This window comes from Mandrillus leucophaeus, unplaced genomic scaffold, assembly GCF_000951045.1.
Source record: "Mandrillus leucophaeus isolate KB7577 unplaced genomic scaffold, Mleu.le_1.0 Scaffold56, whole genome shotgun sequence".
NCBI classification, from domain to species: domain Eukaryota; kingdom Metazoa; phylum Chordata; class Mammalia; order Primates; family Cercopithecidae; genus Mandrillus; species Mandrillus leucophaeus.
This window is the reverse complement of record NW_012106030.1, coordinates 858,112-883,151: the sequence shown is the minus strand read 5'-3', so window position 1 is coordinate 883,151 and position 25,040 is coordinate 858,112. Positions and strand designations below refer to the sequence as shown.

The following is a 25,040-nucleotide window of genomic DNA, read 5'->3' as shown; positions in this document are numbered from 1 at the left end:
AACTTCAGCAAAAACTATTATAACAGGTAGAATGCAGAAACAGGTATGAGAATCAACCATCTTCTATTATGCCAAAAATTAAATAGGTTTGCAAAAATAAAAACAATGCCATAGTTCATACGTCGTAGAGCAGCTATGCCACCCAATACAGTAGCCACAGCCACAAGTGATGATTCACATTTAAATTAACTAAGATTAGAGTAAATATCTAACTCTCAGTCATACTAGCTCACTTCAAGAGCTCAATGGCCACATCAGCACAGAATGCATTTCCATTTTCACAGAAAGTTCTACTGGGCAGCATTGTAATAGAGTATACATATAAAGGTGATTTTTATTCTGTGTTTCTAGACAAAAATGAAGTTTTTAAGAAAAAAAGTGAATACTTTCATTGTAATGCGTAAAAATAAGCATTTTTCAATAAAACTGGTCTCTGTTCTCCTCTTCAACTTCACTTCTTTTGGGCACTCGGAATCTCCAATTCCCACTGTCAGTCATTTCAGATCAAGGATCAGATGAAGTAAGCATATTTATTTACTCCATAGCCCAGAAGGTGTCAACCCCAGGCTGTTCCCAAGCAATAAGGTCATCTTCAGTCAAAAGTCCCCGAACTCAAGTGACCCTGTTGTCGGTAGAGCTCTTCTGTTGTCAGAAGGAAGACAGAGAAGGCAAAAAAATTCTTCTTTCTAGCATGAATTCAAGTTACCCTCTCAAACCTTCTTAATAGCACATTTGCCCCCAAAGTCACAGTTCCCTCTTCTGTGTCCAAATCTGCAATACTTATGACACACATTTCGAAGAATATGGCTCTACCCCAGAGATTTAAGATTGCTAGAAACTGGGACAAGAGAATGCCGGTTAGCAGATGCCAATGCTTTACTTTCCCAATATTTTCTCTTCCTGTGATAACAACCATCATCATTCTTTTTTTAGGAGACAGAAACCCATGCACAGAAATTTGTGTGCTGTTATTCGCAAGGTAACGATATTTGAGTGTTTACTCTCACGCTGGTGTTAATTAGTTCACAGCATATTTAAGTCTGGGAACAAGGCAAGTCACCTAACATCTCCGAAGGACATCTTTTACACAGCTACATTATGTTCTGACAAAACCCAAGCAGCATTGCCAAGACACCAATGGTGCCTGGTAAACACGGTTTTGGCAGAGTGCAGAGGGATTTTTCTCTACTGGCAACCAGGCAAATCCAGGTTTACAAATGTGCCACTCTTGGTTAATTAGTGACAGTGCTGGCTTTTAATTTAATTTAAAGCAATGTGAGAAAAAAATAAGGAAAAAAAAAAGTGGGTAAACAAGCACACTAGTCTCACTGCTGGAGAAATGAAGTTACATAAGCATGAACGATCCAGGCCTGCAAAGAGCTTGATGGATGTGGTTGCTTCTGAAACACAAGAACATCTGGTCACACTGCACAGCTGAGGGGGAAAAAAAAGAAGGGTCCAAATTCATGGACACATTTCTGTCAGAGACATCGGTAAACAGATGGCACTGGTTCCAAATAAAGTCCCATAGATATGCTGAGAGGTTTTGAAAACTCATGTGCCCATAAAGGCATTCTTTCTACCCCTTTATTTCCAGCTCAGTAACTTGTCATTAACTCCTTCCCTATGCACTATCTTCAGAGCAGCGACATTTCTGAAGGCAGAGGCAGTAGTCGTCTGAAGGCAGAGGCAGTAGTCGTCTGAAGAGGTTCTGTGCCGTGCTCTTATCCTCGACCAAGTCTGACAGATGTGATGAGGAAGAACCACATACCACGATCTAGGATTTCAGTCTAGGTGGGAACCGTACTGCTACAAGAACCAAAATGCTCCAGATAAATGAAAGGCTAATAGATAGTAATGGCCAGCATTTATTGAACACTGAATATCAGACATTGCTTGTATTATCTCATGTAATCTTCATTCATTTTATATGGTGGCTACTATTATAATAATTTAAATTTTAAGGATGAAGTTCAGATACACTGGATACCTGAAGTTATCTAATTAGTCAGCAGCAAGCTTAAAATTCATATTCCGGTCCCTGCTGGCAAAATAATAGGTTCCTAATTACTTCACTGTCCTGCTGATGAATATTTTGGGATAAATCATGTACTTTTCATTTGAGGCAGACAAGTCCCAGGCAATAAGAAGGTAAGATGCATCATTTAGAGCAGTAAGTTGCTGTAGTCTTTTGAATAGGAAATCATATGTTGTTGAGCAAATATGTCTAGAAACTGAAATTTAAGAGATTTTTGCTTCTTTCTATGATCTGCTTCTGGTCCAGAAATCTCTTACACATGGAGAGGGGAGGACAGAGAGCGGCAGCTGAAACTCCTTGGAAAGCCAGCAGAAGCCTGTGCTTGCTGCAGAACCAGAACCCCACAGGTTTCGCCCATTGCCCCCACTCAGCTGAAACCAATCAGGAACAGAGTTATTACTCCTAGGAAGAGGACATATCAAAGTTCCTTGTTGCCTTGCTGTTCTAATAGATGATCACAAATACCCACAAACATCAATGTCATCCATGAAGACGAGATACAATAGAAATTAAAAGCATTGGCACGGTGGCTCATGCCTGTAATCCCAGCACTTTGGGAGGCCGAGTCAGGTGGATCACGAGGTCAAGAGATCGAGACCATCCTGGCCAACATGGTGAAACCCCGTTTCTACTAAAAATACAAAACTTAGCTGGGCGTGGTGGTGCACACCTGTAGTCCCAGCTACTCGGCAGGTGGAGGCAGGAGAATCGCTTGAACCTGGGAGGTGGAGGTTGCAGTGAGCCGAGACTGCGCCAGAGCAAGACTCTGTCTCCAAAAAGTAAAATAAAATAAAATGAAATAAAACAAAACAAAAACACAAATATATACAGACTTAAACACCTTGAACACAATGGTCTGCAGAGAATCTATGCAATCCTACAGCTCTGAAAATCAGACCAGATGCAGGCAACTGGTGATACTGAAGCAATGCATACTTTCATTAAGCATGACTCTAATGATGTAACTTTTTCATCAACCAAAGAGAATCTGGTAATAAGGCCATCTGCAGAAAAAGACATAAAAAGGCAAACTCATGACTGTATTATTGCATTACTTATGCCATACAATTTATGAGACCCAGACTTGTGGTCCAAACTGATAGTGGAAATTACATAAGGCAAAAGAGGATTTTGCATATTTTCTGATTTTCTCACTTCTGAAGCAGTGCAAAACTCCACAAAATAATTTGGTTCTGTTTTTGACTGTTTGCAACTACACTGGTTCACTGAAGTGGTAGAAGGTAAAGAATTAAGACTCAGCTCACTAAATTGAATTTTAGAACTAAAAGAAAAAAATACTTTATTCTTTCAAGGCTCACATTGTTATACATGTAATAATACATGTAAGGATAACAAAATGCTTTATGAATTTACGTGGTATGAACTCAGAATACTGGTTATATAGTTTTAGTATGTTTATAATTTGTTACTTCTATCTCTGTCTTCAGATTGGGCCCAGGAGTGATTGCTGATTACTGTATAGCCCGTAGTGAGCCCAATGTTGGACTAAACCCACATGGGTGAAACATATTATGGGCACCCCTTACTGCACTAATACCAGGGAAATGACATCTGCAGGGAAGTCTGACACTGCGAAAAGGGCACTCCTTTGGGACGTGAGAAGTTCATTAACTGCAAAACATCTTAGCTCAAAATTAACTCTAGTCTGTGGAAGGGCTCTAGATGGGGTATGACAATACCAACAATGATAATGATAACCAATAACATTTATTGGGTGCTTGTGTATGTTCAAGGCAATGTGCTCAACCCTGTATGGACATGACTTCGTCACAATAACTCCATTCAATTAGTTCTGTAATTATTCTTTATCATCGGAGAAAACTGAGGGACAGAGAGGTTAAAACTTGCCCAAGAACAAACACTGCCAAAAACTAAGTCAGAAAATGACAGCTTCTAGATTCAAATTCTAATCCATCTGGTGCCAGAGCCCCTAAATTTAACTCCTATTTTCTGCTGAGTGTATGGGAGATCTGGAAGCAGAGCAAACATATCATTTAACATCTTCTCAGGGACATATTTGAAAGTGGAAGGAGGCACTATTGATAATTACACCAGGACAGCATGAAGTAGGATGTAAAACCATTCTACCTAAGAAGAGTACTGACATGAGACGTGTACCTGCCTGAGAGAGGAAATGACAAGTCTGAATGCACTTGGACATTAACATATGTCAACTGCCCCCAGATTTTAATAGAAACATTTTCAAAAGAGAGACCACCATCACCAGGTGGGCAGTTCCCCTTATCTGTTTCAGATGAATATGGGCTTAAAAAGTTAGCCTCTGTTTGCCTTTGCCTAATATATTTTAATACCTTTCTCTTAGTTTCATTTTATGCTGTCACAAGCATTTTTAAACATCAAGAACATTTTGCTTTCAAGTATTTGTTGCCTTTCTAGTTTAGGTTGGCATTAAAGTGAGCTGTTTTATATAGACACTAAGGCAGAATTGCAAAATCCCTGCACCCAAATGACCATTTTCAAATGGTTTGGTTTTTAAAGTCTTGGCTATAGTGAAAATATGCTCACAGCACTTGGTTTAAACTCTTAGTGATTCCAGTATACAGGAAACTGACTTTGGGAGAAATATTAAATATAGGATTATCAATTCTATCTGTTCTTCTCACACATTGCCTCCCCCAAGGCAATGTACATGTAACAGTAGCATTTCTTTTTAAGCAAGTCTCTAATATCACGAAACTCCTATCACATCTGACACTGTGGGCCACTTCCCTCTTTTCCTGAAACTTTGCTCTGATGATTTTTTGGGACTTTCCTCCTTCCCTGTTTCCTACTCTTCCTCTGTCATTTCTGTTTTCTTTCTCAGCCACTCTGAATGTTGCCACTGTCCCTGGGTCTCACTACTGTCTTCCTGTTTCTATTTTTCTCAATACGACTTGTCATTTGACAATCTCATTGATTTCATGGATTCAATAAATACTTTCAGGTAATACAAGACTCCCGAATCTATATTTCCCGCTCTAGCACTTTCTCTCAAACCCTAACACTCTATCTGTCTAAAATTCTCTATCGGGATTTCAGGATATTTCCTTCTGACATCTCAAATTCAATGCGTGCATCTGAAGCAGGTCTCACATCTCTCTTCTCTCAGCAGCCCTCACCAGTGTCCTGTCTATCCCAGGCATGCCTCTTCCTTTGAATTTCCTCTTTGCAAATGAAACAACTTACCTAGGCTCACAATCTTTGCATCCCTTTTCTTTTCCTCATCCAAAATAATCCAAAATAAAATTAGTTGACACATTCTCTCAGGTTTGCCATTCTAATACCTCTTAAATATAATGTATCACTTTCTCTAATTTTTTCTAGCCAAAGTTGTCCAGGACATTACTGTCTCTCACCTGAAATATGCTAACTGTTCTCTCCTATTCTTAATTCCTCTTTTGCATTCATCCTGTAGTAAAGATTCAACTGCTTTAAAAAAAAACAGATTGGAGTATGCCATTTTTTTCTTCAAATTTCTGTGCATGCAAAATATCCTGTTCTGTTCACATTTCTCAGGCTGGCATCTAAGATTCAGTATTGATTTGACCCCACCTCATGATTCAGATCTTAGTTGGCATGACATTTCTTCTGTGAGTCCCTCTCTGAACCCATGGGTTGTGTAGCCCTGATCTGAACTCTCCCAGCACCTTTCCCTCCATCATAACCTGCATCGTGCTTTATTGCAAACACTCATTTACTTACTTATCTTCCCTTAGTCTTTCAAGTGTCTACAAGGACAGAGAGAACAGAATGCTTAGTCATATCCCAGTCCTAGCCTGTGGGGGGAATTCAATAAACATTTGTCAAATTAACAAATAAATGAATCTACTCACTGTAAACAAACAAATGGACCTATTCACTCTAAAGTTCTGTGGCTCTGGACAAAGTGACTCATTCTCCCCAGTTTAGCCATTTATCTATCTCAACGCAGTCCTTAGCTGGTCCCACCCACCAGTCTCCACATGGCTAACCTCAACCTACTTTGACAGAAATGTAAGTAAAAATGCCCCCTCTACCAAAAAGTCATCTTTGAGTCTCCTGTGACTGACCTGTTCTACTTCTAAACTCTCACAGTATTTTCTGTGTACCTCTTTTATGGTATTGGGTACCTTCCACTTCGTAGCATGCATATTTTACTCCCCAATACATCTGTAAGCTCTCTGAAGACAGAACCTTCATTTGATTTGTTTTTAATCACCCTAAGTACCTAGTGTAATGCCTTTTAAAAAGAAGCTCAAAAGATCAATATTTATTGATCTAATGAATCAATACGTGGCTTTAATGACCTAATGAATTTCTTATATCCACAAATAAGACACTCTCTTACTTCAAACCATCAAATCTGTATTTCTCAGAACTGTTTTGTACATTTTTATTGAAACAGATTCTCAATTAGAAAAAAGTGATGTCCCCTCCCTCAGTGATTTTAAGACTTGCACTTAGCTCCACAGTAAAGACCTTGTGCACACAGTTGATTTCTCTCTCTGTGTGCATGTGTGTATGCATGCTGTCTGTATGCAAGTGTGTATACATTTTCAAAATATAAACTACAAGCAAAAAGTACAATGATCACGGATGTACAGTTTGGTAAATTTTCTATAGTGAGTATATCCATGTAACCAGCACTGAAATAAAGAAACAGAAACAGCAACAGCACACAGAAACTCCCTCATACTCCCTTGCAGTCATTAAGTTTCCAGAGACAACCATCATCTTGACTTCTAATCATATAAATTACATTTTCCTGCTTTCAAGCTATATGTAGATGAAATACTAAAATATATATTTTATATTCATTTTTATGCACAATCCAACATTTCATTTATAAGATTCATCCACGTTGTTGTATGCAGCTGTACTTTGTTCATATTCATTATTGATGTACAGAATTTCATTGTATCAAGATTCTATAGTTGCTTTGTCCATTCTATAGTGGATGGACATTTTGGTTGTCTCTAGTTTGGAGCTATATGGGTAATGCTGCTATGAACATTTATGTTCTTTTCATGAACACATTCCTATATTTCAATAGGGCATATATTTAAGAGTGGAAAAATTGAGTCAAAGCACATATAGACCAGACTTTAGAAGATACTTCTAAACAGTTTTCCAAAATGATTGTTTTGATTTATACTCAACTACAGTGTATGAGAATTCCAGTTGTTCTGTAGCTTCATCAATGCATGACAAGGTCATGATTATGATGAGGTTGTGATTATTAATAATTAATCATTATTAATTTCATTATTCTGGTGATATGGCATTATATCATATTGTGGTTTTAATGAGCTTTTCCCTGAGAAATGAAATTGAACATCTTACATTATTGATTATTTGCATATCTTCTGTGGCATTCAAGTTTCTTTGCCCATGAGTTTTTTTAATCATTTTTTATGGGTTTGTGAGAGTTCATTTTTACATATTTTAATATTAACTTCTTAGTTAGATACAGGTATTGCAAATATCTTCTCCCAGTTTGTGGCTTGCTATGTACTCTCTTAAAGGAGTGGACTTGTTTTTCTGCTTCACTGATATTCAAGTTCAAGGACCATACCATGTAAGTGTGATTAAAGAAACATTCTTTAGCTTGACATATCTTACTTTAAGCCAAAGCTGCCCCTCCATGCTGCCTAAGTTAGATGATAAGAAATATGTGTCAGCGTCCATGGCAGCTGGCAAGTGTCCTAAAACTGCTTGTTCTCTAATCCCTGTGGGAGCCAATTTTTCTGGGTTACACAGAATCACATAACACATAGAGCATGAAGTGAACTGAAGGGGCACCTGATATAGTACATCTAAACTGGGTTCCTCTGAGTTCTAGGGTCCCTTACATGTGAAGTTGAGGACTGAAAACAGAGAACGGGATATGGGGCTTTATACCCCTTTTCAATTTATACAGCTACGCATTTCTTTGATTCATTTAAGAGGGTTGTATAAGATTTCATTTGATGAATTTGGAATCCGTGCTTGAAAACCTAGATCTTATTCAACTATCTAACACAGTGTCTGTTGAACAGTGCATTTCCATGTTTGGTTGATGGGTTAAATTGAGTTGCATTTAATTGATGAGAAAACTGAGCTCTGGAGAAGTTAAACAACATAGTAACTTTATACAGTATATCTGGCATCTCCCATCCACTACATCAGTTCACCCATTGCTTTGGCCACCAACTGATGTAGTGAACTACCATGCTCTGATGACTTCCACGCTGGCTTTGTCTAGGTTTGCACAGGCACAACAGGCAAAGCCCTACATGAGGCCCATACTACATATCTCATGGTTCCTGTTCAGGGACTTCTCTGATGCCTTGTATTGAACACTTCATGGAAATGAAACCAGAGAGTTTCCTGATTCCTCTTGCAGGACGTGTGATGGAGTGTCATTGCTTGGTCACCCTGCAGTTCATACCCCCAGGGGAACATGCAGATGGGCAGCTGCAGAGGCCAACGTGAGTGCTTTGGGGCTCTGGCCTCATGATAGCATCTAGGGATGGGTGTCTGCAACTCCCGAAGCCCCAGTGGGCATGTGTTACCAAGCTCTTTCAGATTTGCCATCTGCAGATGGCATATGTGTTAATCAACTCAATGTACCCTCTGCCTTATCGCAAGAGCAGGGGGCCAATGTGACAGTCTTCTGTATCCCAAGTCCTTGCCAGTGTACTGGAAGATTTGGATCACATACTGGAAGAATGTGTGCAAAGTTTTATTGAGTGGTAGAGACAGCTTTCAGTGAGATGGATGGGGAGCCAGAACGGGGGGATGGAGTGGGAAGGTGGGCTTCCCCTGGAATCAGGCGACCCAGTGGCCAGACTCTTCTCTGACTTCTCCTGGCTGAACTCCCCTTGTCCTCCAGGCATCCCTCCTCTTCTCTGTTTCTCTGCCATGTTTTTCCACTGTCTTTTGCGCTGGTCCCAAAGTTCAGCCACTTGTGTGTGTGCCTGTTGAGGTCTCGTGGTGGGCCAAAAGTCAACTTTTGGGGTGCGAAAACAGAAATGCCTGTCCTCATTTAGGTCCACAGGTCTTCAGGCTTGAGGGTGGGGCCTTTGCAAGGGAACCACTCACTTCTAGCCAGTATTTTCCTGTCTCCTGTCTATACCAGAAACACATGTAGCACTCACCTATGTGTAAGCCAGAAGTGTAAGGGAGTTAACCTATATAGGTATCAGGTGACAGCAGATAAATGCTTCACTCTTTTATACTTGGGTGGACAGTACGAGACCTATTTCATAAAGCTCCTGAAGAGATCTAGTGGGACGGAATTCTAGTTATCCTCTCTGGTTGCTAGCTTAATAATGCTTCCTTGTATTGGCTTTTTTTCTTTCCTATTTCATTATCTCTTCCCTATACACTTGGTCCTTGCCATGGCACTCTCCAGTATACAACCTCAATGTCCTCACATGAGACATGGTCTCAGTCTGCTTTCAGAGACCCAGACTAAGACATACCTATTAAGTTGGAAGACCTAAATATTGGACTTTAGCTCTATATATTTAAATGCATTTTCTGCTCCTCTGGCCCAGAAGGTGTGAGCTTTGCAAAAACTTATAATGTCCTTATTTTATTATCTCTCTAAGGAACATCACACCTAGAAGTAGAATTAAACAAACAAAAACCAGTGTCACTGGTTACCACTCACTTTTTCCCCCATGAAAGAATGAAATAACCAGTATCTGGAAAACTTAGAAACACATACAACATCCATGTGTATGTGTACATAGTAACCACCAAATTCTTTTCAGTAGAGACGATGCTATAGAAAAAGAATATATTACAGCACAAAGTGCAGATTTGGACTGCTTCCATTGTGGGCTTAAATATTCAGTCAATGGTTAACTATGATAATTAGTGCAGAACTTATTTATTAACACAGAGAACAAAGGAATTCTAAACTGAGACGATATGAAGAACTCTTTACTGGATATCCAAATACCACGCAGATAATCAGGAACAGACATCAATGAACATGAACCTGACTGAAAGCCCTATCTGCCACATCACATGGCCAAACCATCATTATTTCAGAGAAGAGGACTCCAAAACAAACACTTACTGTGTCCCCAATTTGTCTTAGTGCTTCCCTCTTATACTATCACCCCACACAGGCATCCTTTACAATAATATGAGTAATAACATAATCATAATAATAGTAGCTCTCTGTCCTCTTTTATTACATATATATACCCAGCACTATTTTAAACATTTAAAACCATGTTATTTAATATTCATGACAACCTTATGAGGTAAGCACCCTCATTACTCCTACTTTTCAGATGACAAAATTAAGGCTTACAAGTCTTGCTGTCTCTTGCCTGGTGAGGGAGAGCAACAGATAGGTCTGTAACTCGAAACCTTGAGTTCTTAAATTCAGATTACTTCTAGAACTTCAACGACTTTTACTTCTCACATGGACATCCAGGTATTAGTCAGCACTGTCTCAGATCTTTCATTCTAACATATTTCAGTCACACTCTTTGCTGCAAAACTGTATTCCTCATCTGCCTGATCACTGAATCATGGCTCAGTTTTGCTATCTGTGGCCCTATATTTCCGAGGAATCTCAACTATTCTCTGGGCCACCCTATCCTCTGAGATATCACTCTTATCATTAGTATTTGGTGAAAATCTGCTCATTAACATGGGCAAATGGATTTTCATTCATCCTGCACAGATAGGCTTTGAAACATAGGCTTTTCAAGGAGATTTCTTCATCCTAGAGAAGCCTAAGATTTACACTTGCAATCCTTTATCATTTGTTTGTGCTTAGGTCTCTGAGAATCTGTTTCCATTTTTAAGACAGCTATTGTGATGTATCATAAATAATCTCAGATGCAAAAGTTTCCTTATTTGCCAAGTAGCCATTCTCAATAATCTTATTGAGGTTATGTTCCATAGTTTTAAAAACACTCTATTTTAGGAGTCACTTCCAAGTTCCAAAGTCTACTCTTTCTGCAAGCATATGACAGAGACACATTAAGGCACATTCTTTTATATATCGCTTTTCCTAGAGCAACAAAATGCCATGTTTTTTAAAATAAACTTTCTATTTTAGAATAGTTTTATGTTTACAGAAAAATGTTCAAGAGAGTACAGAGAGTTCCCATATACCCAATACCGTAAGAAAGATCACAGAAGTAAAAAGCTATTTACATCACATCATATGAAATGTACATACTATCAATGTGACTTACCACTGTTGATGTTGACCTTGGTCCTTTAGCTCAGACAGTGTTTCTCAGGCTTCTCCTGTTAATAACATCAAATATAGTATGGCACATTAGTTACATTAATGAAATAATATTGATACTTTGATATTAACTAAAGTCCTTACTTTATACAGATTTCCTTAGTTTTGTCCTTTTACTATTCCAAAATCTCAGTATTTCATACAGGCTACCACATTACATTTAATCATTTAATTGTCATGTTTTCTTTTCTTTTCTTTTTCTTTTCTTTTCTTTCTTTCTTTTTTCTTTTTTTTTGAGACAGAGTCTCGCTCTGCCACCCAGACTGGAATGCAATGGCGTGTTCTTGATTCATTGCAACTTCTGCCTCCCAGGTTCAAGCAATTGTCCTGCCTCAGCCTCCCAAATAGCTGGCATTACAGGGGTCCACCACCATGCCTAGCTAACTTTTTTGTATTTTTAGTAGAGGTGGGGTTTCACCATGTTCAGACTGGTCTGGAACTTCTGACCTTGTGATCCGCCTGCCTCGGCCTCCCAAAGTGCTGGGATTACAGGTGTGAGCCACTGTACCTGGTGAATTGTCATGTTTTCTTAGGCTCCTCTTGGCTGCTACAGTTTCTCAGATTTACATTTTTTTTTGATGACTTTGATAGTTTCGAGGAGTACCTGTCTGGGTATTTTGTTAAATGTCCCTCAATTAGGAGTTGCCTGGTATTTTTTTCATGATTAGCCTAGGGTTATACATTCTTAGAGAGGAAGATCACAGTACAGACTAGCAAAATGACTTATCACTACTGATGTTCACCTTGATCATCTGGCCAAGTAGCGTTTGTCAGGTTTCTCCATTATAAAATAATTGTTTTTCCCCTTTTCCACACTGTACTCTTTGGAAGGAAGTAACTATGTACAGCCCACACTTAAGGAGTGAACAGCTATGCTCCCCTTCATGTAGGGTGGAGTATCTAAATAATTTACTTGAAATTCTTCTATATGGGTGATTTGTCTTTTCTCCTCCATTTACTGATTTATTAAATCATTTATATGCACTCACAGATATAATACTTATTTAATACTTTGGGCTATAAATACTGCTTTTCTTATGCTCTAGTTGTTCCAGGTTGACCATTGAGAGCTGCTTCTGTTGTCCTTGTAACATAACTTCATCATTATGGGTTTTCAGTTTGTTTGTTTGTTTTGCTTTTAGTACTTCTTCATTTCTGAGCAACAAAGTGCCATGATGCTTGAGGTCATTTTGTATATTTCCAGCCCTGGTGCTCAAATCAACGATTTCTCCAAGAAGTCCTGCTTACCTTTACTAGAGAATGGTATTAGACACCAAGATCTTGGTGCTAGGTGTGCTTGTTGCTAACTGGTTGTTTTTAGGCTGCCTCAACTGACAGAAGAGGAAAATAAATGTCTGTATACTTACCCCTATACATGCACATATTTATAAATATTTCTATTCATAACTATCTGTATATTAAGCTAAACATGAGTTGATACTGAAGTGTCCAAATCTAACCTACTACCACATGGATCATTCTAGCTTCCTCCCCTTGTTTTTCTATAGATTTCTACTCCAGCAGTGAGAAACTTAGCTATCATCATCTGTCATCTATTTACTTCACTGTTCAATCCCCGTGTACCTGTATAGCAATAACAGAATTAATAACCCATACTCCCATGGGAAACAACTTTATCATCTAAAGTATAGAGCATTGCCATGTTTTTTAAATGTATGTATGAAAAAATAATTCTAAGGGGCTCTCTTCATTTTTTCACCCTTGATTTCTAAATTTTATTCACTTTACAAGTGGAACAAAAACTACAGACCAGAAAAAAATATACATATCTAGAAAAAGTCTTAGGAAAGAGTAAAACTGAAGTCCACAAATATAGAGTTGGTACCTCAGGACTATGACAGGAGTGAGTGCAATTTCAGATACGACTTTAACAACCCCAGCACAGGGAGCTGTGTTGCTGTCTTTGAGTATAGCACAAAGCTGTCTTTGATTGACAGGCTATCTGAAAGCTGGTGGCAGGCAACAATAGCCCTTTACTTTCTTTCTTTAGTACCCCGACTTGAGAAACAACTCCAGGCTCACCCTTATCATTGCTAGGTGAATGTAGAGGATAAAACTAGAAACTCTTTCTTTAAAAAGAAAAAAAAAAAAAGCTTTAGTTTTTAAAGCCATTTTGAGTTCACGGCAAAAACTGTATACAGAGTACACAAAGAGTTCCCCCATACAGCCTGCCCTCACACAAGCACAGCCTCTCCTACTATCAACATCTTGTATCACAGTGACACATTTGTTATAATTGATAAACCTACACTGACACACTGCTGTCACCCCAAATCCATAGTTTATATTAGGGTTCACTCTTGGTGTTGTATACATTCTAGGGATTTTACAACTGTATAATGGCATGTACTCACCTATTCAGTAACATGCAGAATAGTTTTACTGGCCTAAAAATGCTCTGTGTCCTGCCTATGCCTCCCTTTCTCCTGCTTAATTCCTGGTAACCACTCATCTTTTTACTACCTTCACAGTTTTATCTTTTCCAGAATGTTATATAATCAGAATTATATAGCATTTGGCTTTTTTTCAAATTGGCTTCTTTCTATTAGTAATATGCATTTACACTTCTTCCATGTATTTTTATAGCTTATTTTCTTTTTACAATAAATAATATTCCATCATCTGGATGTACCACAGTTTATTTATCCATTCACCTACTGAAGACCATCTTGCTTCCAAGTTTTGACAATATGAGTAAAGCTGCTGTAAACATGTGTGTGCAGGTTTTTGTGTAGATAGAGTGTTCAGTTCATTTTGGTAAATACCAAGGAGCACCACTTCTGGGTTATATGGTAAGTTTGTTTCGTTTTATAAGGAAACTGCCAAACTGTCTTCCAAAGTGGCTGTACCTTTTTGTATTCCCACCTGTAATGATCGAGAGTTCCTGTTCCTCCAACTCTATCCTGTGTTCTCAGTGTTCTGGATTTTAGTTCTTCTATGTGCGTGGTGATAATTCATTGTTTTTCTAATTTGCATGATGTTGCTTTAATGTCATGATTTTGAACACCTTTTTATATGCTTATTGCCATCTGTATATCTTTTTTGGTAAAGTGTCTGTGTATATCTTTGGCTTATTGTCTTTGGGTTGTTTATTTCTTATTGTTGAGATTTAAGAGTTCTTTGTACATTTTGGATAAGTCTATTATCAGACATGTCTTTTGCAAATGGTTTCTCCCCATTTCAAGCTTGTCTTTTCATTCTCTTAACAGTGTCTTTTGCAGAACAATTTTTTTTTTATTTCAATGAAGTCTAACCTTTGTTATTTCTTTTATGAATCATTTATTTGATGTTATATCTAAAACATCATTTCTAAACCAAGGTCATCTTGGTTTTCTTCTATGTTATCTTCCAGGAGTTTTATTGTTTTGCATTTCACATTTAGGTTAGAGTTCATTTTTAGGTAATTTTTGTGAAGGTATAAGGTCTGTAACTATATTCACTATTTGCCATGTGGATGTCGAGTTGTTCCAGTACCATTTGTTGAGAAGACTAGCTTTTCTCCATTGTATTGCCTTTGCTAATTTGTCAAAGATCAGTTGACTATATTTATGTGGATCTACTTTGGAGCTCTCTATTCTGTCCCATTGGCCTATTTGTTTATTTTTTTGCCAGTGCCAAACTGCCTTGATTACTGTAGCTTTGTCTTGAAGTTGGATGGTGCCAGTCCCCCAACTTTGTTCTCCTTCCATATAGGCTCTGTTTTAGGCCAATTCCTTCTGAATGTAGTGCAAGGGCATTTAACCATATTCTCTTTTTCTCTTCCTAGCTTTTCACCTTTCCTACAGTATTTGTCTTGGGAATAACTGACAAAATGGTATTCTGCCTTTTTTTTTCTCTCTGACCTTAAGAACATTTGATATTAGAAACATTTCTCTGTTAATGCTTCTGATAGGAAGAAGCTGGTCTAACAAGGTGGGTAAGACAAAAGAGACCGAGAGAGATACAGAGACCAACTTCCTGGATGCTTCTGTAGTGATTCCAGATACTTTCTTCCTGGAAGATGCCAGGCAAATGAGCTTCACTGAGCATGCATCTTTCTTAGGCCAGACCCTCTCCTATGACCACAAGGAACTGGATAAATAGTTTTAAACACTGACTGGTGAAAAGTGTTCTTTGCTACATAAAGTTCAAAAATAAGGAAATATTGCAAGGAAAAGATTCCACAAAACCTGAAGTATATTTTCCTAATGCTGGTCACACAGGAAAAAGTGAAAATGTAGTTTTTAAAAAACTATAAATATAATGTGTATATTGTTCTAATTAGAAAAAGTGTCCTTCAAGTATTTAGTAGTATTCAAAATAGGCATTTTTTTTTTCATTTTAAGTTGTGGGATATATGTGCAGAACATGCAGGTTTATTACATAGGTATACACGTGTCGTGGTGGTTTGCTGCACCTATCAACTTGTCATCTAGGTTTTAAGCCCCACATGCATTAGGTATTTGTCCTAATGCTCTCCCTCTCCTTGCCCACCATCCCCAGCCGGCCCCAGTGTGTGATGTTCCCCTCCCTGTGTCCATCTGTTCTCACTGTTCAACTCCCACTTATGAATGAGAACATGCAGTGTTTGGTTTTCTCTTCCTGTGTTAGTTTTCTGGGAATGATGGTTTCCAGCTTCATCCATGTCCCTGCAAAGGACATGAACTCATTCTTTTTTATGGCTGCTTAGTATTCCACAAAATAGGCTTAAAAATCTTTACAATGCTTGGGGCTAAAGCAGGTACTTCAAGACTTCCTTTTGTTACATCAGTGAGATTCATTTAATAATCATATTTTAGAATGCTTTAGTGAAAATAATTTTTATTGTCATCAGGTTTTTAAATATTCAACACAAGCAATTTTCATTTTTGTTAATTTTTGTAGTAAAAGTGGATACTTCAGACATATGCTTTCTTTCACTCATAGAAGCATATTCAAATTGTTTTGTTTTAGTAACACAGAATTAAGAAAGTTTCTCATATTTCATTTAAAATGAATAGTGCATTTCTGGATGCAAAGAGCTATCAATAAGAAAGGTAAGAAATGTGCTTTATTTTCTAGACTACCTGAAACAGCCACAGGTATATTTACAAGGTCTCCACTAAGAATCTTGTAAGTAATATTGTTACTAGTTTTAGAAATGAAATCTTCATTTGGAAGAAGTGTCCTTAGAAAGTATTTATTTATAAGTAATGAAGAGGACTAGATAGAATCATTCTTGAAGAGCAGTAATCCACAATACAAAACCATCTGGTACTATTTTTAAACATCAGTGTAACATGCATTTTCTATTCAATAGGAGATGATTATTATTTGGAAAGTTTTGCCTCCCAGCACTTTCTGAGTCATTATCATTACATATATAAATGTACCTTACAGAAGAAGAGAGTTCACATGATAGTTGTCATTGCTTATGTACTATTCTTGTTTCTTGTTTTGGCCTAGTCCTTAGTCTTACCAAATTTGTTTAAAGCAACTTACTCTGGAATGCATCCTGGAAAAGTGTGTGATTCAATATTGCTTTGTAGCACAAATCTTCTCTCAGATCAATCAAACACAACTTCACACTCTACCACACATTTTACACAATAATAGGATTATCTTGCAATTTATCAAATGGGCACAATTTTGAACATGAAAAAGTATGTGTTAAATATTACTTTGGGACAACAGGCACAAACTGGACATGTCATATAAATGGAATATACAACATGTAGTCTTATGTGTCTGGTTTCTTTCACTTAGCATAATGCTGTCAAGGTTCATCCATGTATCAGTACTTCCTTCCTTTTTCGTGCTGAGTAATATTTCGTTGTATGACTAAACGTTTTGTTTCTCCAGTCTTCAGTTGATACACACTTGGTTTGTTTCTACATTTTGGCTGTTATAAGTAATCCAGCTATGTACCAAGTATACATATTTTTGTGAAAATCTGTGTTTTCAATCCTGATGGTACATACTGAGGAGTATAATTCCTGGGTCTTATGGTCATTCTACATTTAACTTTCTGTGAAACTGCAAAAAAATGTTTTCCACAGTGGTTGTATGATTTTACATGTCCACAGGCAATGTATGAGAGTTCTAACATCTTTTCAGGGTCCCCAACATTTGTTCATTTGTTTAAATTATAACCATCTTAGTAAGTATACATTGGCATTGCATTTTGGGTTGAATTTGCATTTTCCTAATGTCCAGTGATACTGCATACCTTTTCATAAGCTTATCCACCATTTGTATGTTTTTATAGAAATGTCTATTCACACCTTTTGCTCATTGTTAAAAACTCGGTTAAATTTGTTTCTATTACTGAGTTGTAAGAATTCTGTATATATTCAGGATATTTGACCTTTATCAGATATATGATTTGCAAATACTTTCTCCCAGTTTTACCTTTTTCACTTGCTTGATAGTATCCATTAAAGTAGAAAAGGTTTAACGTTTTTTTTCCTGGGTTATTTTTAAATAGTGTTTTCTTAGTGGTGCCCTGGGGATTACCATGACAACTTCATTTATAACAATATATTTTGGATTAACACCAACCTAATTTCAATAGTATACAAAAACTTTGCTTCTATAAAGTTCTATTTCCTGTCTCTTTCATGCTGTTATTGTCACAAATTTCATCTTTTTACATTGTGTGCCCATCAACTTAGACTTACAATTTTTTATTTATGCAGTTGTCTTTTAAATCAGATACAAGAAAAAAAAGGGTTACGAACAGAAAATACATTATACTGTCATTTATATTTACCTTTGTCCATACCTTTACTAGTGTTCTTTATTTTCTTTACATGTATTCGAGTTACTGTCTCGTGTTCTGTCTCTTCAACCTGAAGGACCCTTTTCAATGTTTCCTAGGGAGCAGGTCTGCTAGTAGCAAACTCTCTTTGTGTTTGCTTATCTGGCAATGTCTTAATTTCTCTATTTTAAAAGAATTATTTTACCAGAGATAGTGTTCTTGATTGACACAGTTTTTGTCTCTCAAGCCTGTGAATATGTCATCCCATTTTCTTCCAGTCTCCATGGTTTCTGATGAGAAATCTGCTGTTAATTTTATTAAGCATCTCTGATATGTAATGCATCTTTTTTCTCATGCTACTTCCAATTTCCAAAGTGTTTTAAAATTTTCATCATGATGTCTTCTTTGAATCCATTAGTTATTTATTTGTATGCTACTTAGTCTCTAAATATTTTGAGATATTATAGTTGTCCCCTTTAATTTCCACATTTGTTGTCAAACCCCAAAAGCTAGTTTGAGTACATTTTGCATAGTAAGCCAAACACTGACATATCACTGATTAGGAGCAGAGAAAGGCTTATTTGATTTGGCCAAAGCATGAGAAGAGGAGAGGCAGACTCTCAAATCCAACATGGCTTTGAACATAACTTGTGACTTTTATGAGTAAGGTAAGTATGCAGGAGGTGAGGTCCCCAGTGATCAAAGCTGCTTGCATCCCTCAGCTGATCAAACTCCTGAACACCATCTAGGAGGTCAGCATGACCTAAGAATTACTGTTCTATGAAAAACAAGTTCATTAATCAAGTAGGCAACTCCCAAGGGTCAGGATGTGAAGTTAATCAATTATTAGTGACTTCTCTCTCTCTATGGAAATGACTAAGCGCAAGCAATCATGCATGGAAGAAGAAAAGGACAAAGAGAAAGGAACATAAGTAAAGCAAACACCTTAAGATTTTTAAAATATAGGCTCTGTTACACTTTAATCTTACTTGGCACAGAAAACATACTAAGTATGGTTCTAATACTATAGAATTTGTTCAGAATCACTTTATGATCTGGTGTATAGTCTATTTTTATTAATGTTCCATGTACAATTGAAAAGAATATGTATTTTGCAGTTATACTGTATAGTATTCTATATGTTTAAATGAAGTCAAGTATATTAATCACGTTGCCTAATCATCTGTATCATCTGTATCTTTACTAATTTTGTCCTGTTAATTTTATCAGCAACTGGGAATTGTCAGTAAAATCTTCTCCTATTTGCCTGCTTCTTTCATTTCTCTAAGAGATTTTCTTTATATATTTGGAGACTGTATTATTGGGTAAATATAAATCTAGAACCTCATTTCTTTGTTTTAAATTCATTATTAAATGATTAAATTTTTATCTCTATAATATCTACTGCTTTAACTTCTAATTTATCTAATATTAGCATAACTATATAACATTTAGTGTTTGTATGGAATGTTTTTTCTGTTCTTTTACTTTCAATATTTTTGCCACTGTACTTAAAGTATGTATTAAAGGAAATAAAAACTATTTTACCCCAAAATGTATTTTTTTTGATATATTTTGAAATGGTTGCCTTGAGACTAGCAGACTGAGGTAGGGGAAATTTGCATCTCTAGAGAATCTTCATTAATGCAGCCATGCCATCCATTTCTATGCCTCTCTTGGATCTAGGAGAGATTGAGAGTCTGACACCTTCAAAAATCTGAAAAGAAACATTTACCATCTATTCTCTATAAGGGAGGCTTCATCTACACAACAAATCCAACTTTGCTAGCCAAACCTATTCGTTTCTCCCTCTCATGATCTGTCTTTCCAGTAAACCTGATTTACCCACATAACCTGTTTGGGGCCATGCTCTGAGTCTGCATTTTTTTCAGTGGCCTCAGGATGGTATATAAGCTTCTGTATTTTATTGTTGGGTTGAGTCTTCATTCTGAAGACTCCCATATAAACACGTTAAATAAATTTGTATGCCTTTTCTCCTATTAATCAATCAGTCTCATGTCAGGGATTTTTCAGTGAACTTTTAGGGGACCAAGAGTCTATGACTTCCACAGTTTCTTATAAGCAACCTATCACGGTTATTTTTACACAGTCATTTCCTTTGTCTTTTAATTCAAACACGCTATTTACTTTTAATATAATCATTGATACCTATATTTGAGTTTATATCATTTTACTGTTCTCTAGCCCATTTTTCTCCTATATTAACTTATCAAGATTAGCTCATTTTATCTTAGCCCATTTTCCTCTTATATTAACTTACCAAGTGTGATCCTCCAGCTTTGTTCTTCTTCCTCAGCATTGCTTTAGCTATTTGGAATTTTTTGTGGTTCCATAAAATTTTCAGGATTTTTATTTATTTATGTGAAAACTTTGTTTTTTTCATACAAGGTAAGAATTTTAGAACGGTTTATTTTCTCTTATCTATCTTCTGACTTCTGTGCTTCTTATTTTTTGTATTTTAATTCAATGTGCATTTTAAATCCCAGGAGACATTATTTTATTACAGTTTTATGCAATCTATATATACATATACATATATATGTGTATATATACACATACATATATATTTTATGCAATCTATAGATACATATATGTATATGTGTGTATATATACGTATATGTGTACGTATACACATACGTCTATGTGTATATATATAGATTGTATACAACTATAATAAAATTCCATTGATAGGAATTGCACTGAATCTGTGCATTGCCTTGGGCAGTATGAATATTTTGACAATATTGATTCTCTCAGTCTGTAAACATGAAATATCTTTCCATTTATGTGTATTTTTTTATTTTTTTCATCAATGTTTTATAGTTTTCAGTGTGTAGATTTTTTACCTCCTTGGTTAAATTTCTTCCTAAGGATTTTACTATTTTGGATGCTGTTGTAAATGTGAATGTTTTCTTGATTTCTTTATTGTGTAGTTTGTTGCTAGCATAGAGAAATACTAGTAATTTTTGTATATTAATTTTCTATCCTGAATTCATTAATTAGTTCCAATACTTTTTTGATAGAGTACTTAGGGTTTTCTATATATATATAATATGCCATCTGCAAACAGAGACAATTTTAAGTCTTCCTTTCCCATTTGGAAGTCTTTTCTTTCTTTCTTTTGCCTAATTTCTCTGGCTAGGACTTCTAGTACCCTATTGGAAAAAAAAGTGGTAAAAGTGGGCATTCTTACCTATGTACTGATTGTAAGGCAAAAGCTTTCAGCTTTTCACCAAGAATGATAATGTTACCTCTGGTCTTGTCATATGCAGCCTTTATTGTACTGAGGTACATTCTTTGCAGATCTAATTTGTTGAGTGTTTTTATCATGAAGAATGTTGAATTTTGGCAAATGCCTTTCCTGCATCTCTTGAGATAGTCACATGGTTTTTATCCTTAATGTTGTTAATGTAGTGTATGAAATTTGTTAATTTGCATATTTTGAATCTTTCTTGCATTCCAGGAATAAATTTCACTTGATCATGGTAAATGAGTCTTTTATGGGTTGTTCATTTCAGTTTGTCAATATTCTATTTAGCATTTTTACATCAATGTTTATCAAGAATATTGGCTTGTAATTTTTATTTCATATTATGACCTTGTCTGGCTTTGCTATCAGGGCAATGCTGGCTTCACAAATTAAGTCTGGTAGTATTACTTTCACTTCAATTTTTGGGAAGTTTGAGATAATTGGTATTAATTATTCCTTAAATGTTTGGTAGAATTCAGCAGTAAAGGCATCCCATCCTGAGCTTTTCTTTGATGAAAGACTTTTTGTTACTGATTCAATCTTCTTACTTATTATTGGTTTGTTCAGGTTTTCTATTTCATAATGATTCAGTCTTGGTAGATTGTATCCAGGAATGCTTCATTTTCTTCTAGATTATCCAATTTGTTTGTATATAATTGTTCAGAGTAGTTTCTAATAATCCTTTGTATTTCTGTAGTATCAGTTATAAGTGTCATCTTTTTTTCTTTAAAAATATTTTTAAGTTCTGGAACACATATGCAGGACATGCAGGTTTGTTACATAGGTAGACGTGTGCCATGGTGGTTTGCTGCACCAATCAACCCATCACTTACGTGTTAAGCACAGCATACATTAGTTATTTATCCTGATACTCTCCCTCCCCCTGCCTCCTCCTCCCAACAGGCCTCAGTATGTGTTGTTCCCCTCCCTGTGTCCATGTATTCTCATTGTTCAGCTCCCACTTATAAGTGAGAACAAACAGTGTTTGGCTCTCTGTTCCTGTGTTAGTTTGCTGTGGATGATGGCTTCCAGCTCCATCCATGTCCCTGAAAAGGACATGATCTCATTTCTTTTTATGGATGCATAGTATTCTATGGTGTGTATGTATCACATTTTCTTTATCCAATCTATCATTGATGGGCATTTGGGTTAATTCCATGTTTTTGCTATTGTGAATAGTGCTGCAATGAACTATTCACATGTAGAATGGTTTATATTCCTTTGCATATATGCCCAGCAATGGGATTGCTGAGCCAAATGGTATTTCTGGTTTTAGATCTTTGAGGAATCGCCACACTGTCTTCCACAATGGTTGAACTACTTTACATTCCCATAAACAGTGTAAAGGAGTTCCTATTTCTTCACAGCCTTGCCAGCATCTGTTGTTTCTTGACTTTTTAATAATCACCATTCTGACTGGCATGAGATGGTATCTCATTGTGGTTTTGATTTGCATTTCTCTAATAATCAGTGATGTGGAGCTTTTTTTTCACGTTTGTTGGCCACATAAATGTCTTCTTTTGAGAAGTGCCTGTTCATGTCCTTTGCCTGCTTTTTAATGGGGTTGGTTTTTTCTTGTAAATTTGTTTAAGTTCCTTGTAGATTCTGGATATTCGACCTTTGTTAGATGGAAAGATTGCAAAACTTTTCTCTCATTCTCCCATGTCTGTTCATTCTGATGATAGTTTATTTTGCTGTGCAGAAGCTCTTTAGTTTAATTAGATCCCATTTTTCAATTTTTGCTTTTGTTGCAATGCTTTTCATGTTTTTGTCACAAAATCTCTGCTCCTGATTATGTCCTAAATAGTATTGCCTAGATTTTCTTCTAGGGTTTTTATAGTTTTGGATTTTACATTTAAGTCTTTAATCTATCTTGAGTTAATTTTTGTATAAGGTATAAGAAAGGGGTCCAGTTTCAATTTCCTGCATATGGCTAGCCAGTTCTCCCAGCACCACTTATCAAATAGGGAACCCTTTCCCCATTGCTTGTTTTTGTCAGGTTTGCTGAAGATAAGATAGTTGTAGATGTGTGGTCTTATTTCTGAGTTCTCTATTTTATTCCATTTTTCTATGTGTCTGTGTTTTTATGAGTACCATGCTCTTTTGGTTACTATAGCCTTGTAGTATAGTTTGAAGTTGGGTAGCATGATGCCTCCAGCTTTGTTCTTTTTGCTTAGGATTGTCTTGACTAGTAATGTATCATCTTTCATTTCTAATCTTATTTATTTGAATCTTCTCTCTTTTTCCTCTTCTAGCTAAGAGTTTCTCAATTTTATCTTTTCATAAGCAAACTCAGTTTTGTTAATCTTTTTTAATGCTTTTCTAGTCTCAGTTTCATTTATTTCTGCTCTGCTCATTTATTTCTTTTTTTTTTCTTCCTCCTTCTAACTTTGGTTTTAGTTTTTTCTTCTTTTTCTAATTCCCTGTAGTGTAATGTTAGGTTTTTTATTTAAAGTCTTTCTTTTTTATTAATGTAGGCATTTGTTGCTGTAAACTTTCCTCTTAAAATTGCTTTTGCTTCATTCCGTAAGTTTTGATATGCTATGGTTCCATTTTCATTGTCTGTAGATATTTTTAAATTTCCTTTTGAGGTCTTCTTTGACCCATTGGTTGTTCATGAGTGTGTTAATTCCCATATGTTTGTGAATTTTCAAATATTTTATATTATTCATTTCTAGTTTTATAGCATTGTGGTTGGAAAATATACTTGACATGATTTCAATATTCTTAGAAATGTATTCAAACTTGTTTGTGGCCTAACATATAATCTATCCTAGAGAATGTTCCATGTGTAATTGAGAAGAATGTGTATTCTGCTGCAGTTGGATAAAATGTTCTATAAATTTTTAGGTCCCTTTGGTTTAACGTGAAGGTCATATTCAATTTTTTATTAATTTAATTCTGAATGATCCATCCACTGTTGAAAGCGGGGTATTTGGTAGAAATGATGTTAGCAAGATGGTGGAACAGGAATTCTTCAGCTAAACTACTCCCCCATCTCCAGCCCACACCCCTGCCATACACACACACACCCACACAAAGAAATCCAACTAACAAATATCCTCAGGCAAAAATACCTTTGTGAATATCCCAAAACTCAGGAGTGAGGCTGAGATATCCCCTGGGAAACTAGACCTGAAAAATGCTGCATTCAAAGGATAAGGAGAATGATTCTCTTTGGCGATGTTACCCTTCCCATAACCCAGTACAGCACTACACACAGAGGATGCGACAACATCCATGGTTTTTACAGTGGAAGAAGTGTGGACATTCAGCTCACCACCATTCTGTGACCTTTTGCAAGGGGCTTATTTCTGTCTTGCCCTATAGGAAACATTGACATTACCAGCAGGAATAGATCACCTAGATCAATTAGAAACAAAAAGCAAGGGTGGGGCTCACAGCAACCAAAGTACAGATCTTGGCTGTTGGTCTGCATTCTAGACGACAGAGGCACCACAATGTAGAGACTTGCTCACAGAATCATGTGGCAGAAAGCATGTTCCATAGATTTTCCAGACTTGAGTCCCTAATCAACTTCCTCACACAGCCCTGGTGCTCTTGTTAAGCCATATCCAGGCCAGAAGGCAATAGCAGGTCAGTGGTTATTCATAGAGGGAACATCCAGTCCCACCCATTCACGGCTGTTGAGTGGCAACTCTACATATCCTTGGTGCTCTGCTTAAGCCCAGTTTATCCTGAGAGGCAAGCCCAAGTCCATGCATAT

General features: G+C 36.6%; 1 long non-coding RNA gene across 1 annotated transcript in view; it reads left to right on the top strand.

Moving 5' to 3' along the window:
• Positions 1–25,040, top strand: part of LOC105552478 — a 106,279-nt gene that overhangs the window by 38,862 nt on the left and 42,377 nt on the right. The window contains exon 6 of the long non-coding RNA XR_001008016.1: positions 13,911–14,116. This is a non-coding gene — a long non-coding RNA (uncharacterized LOC105552478). The remainder of the gene's footprint in view (positions 1–13,910; positions 14,117–25,040) is intronic.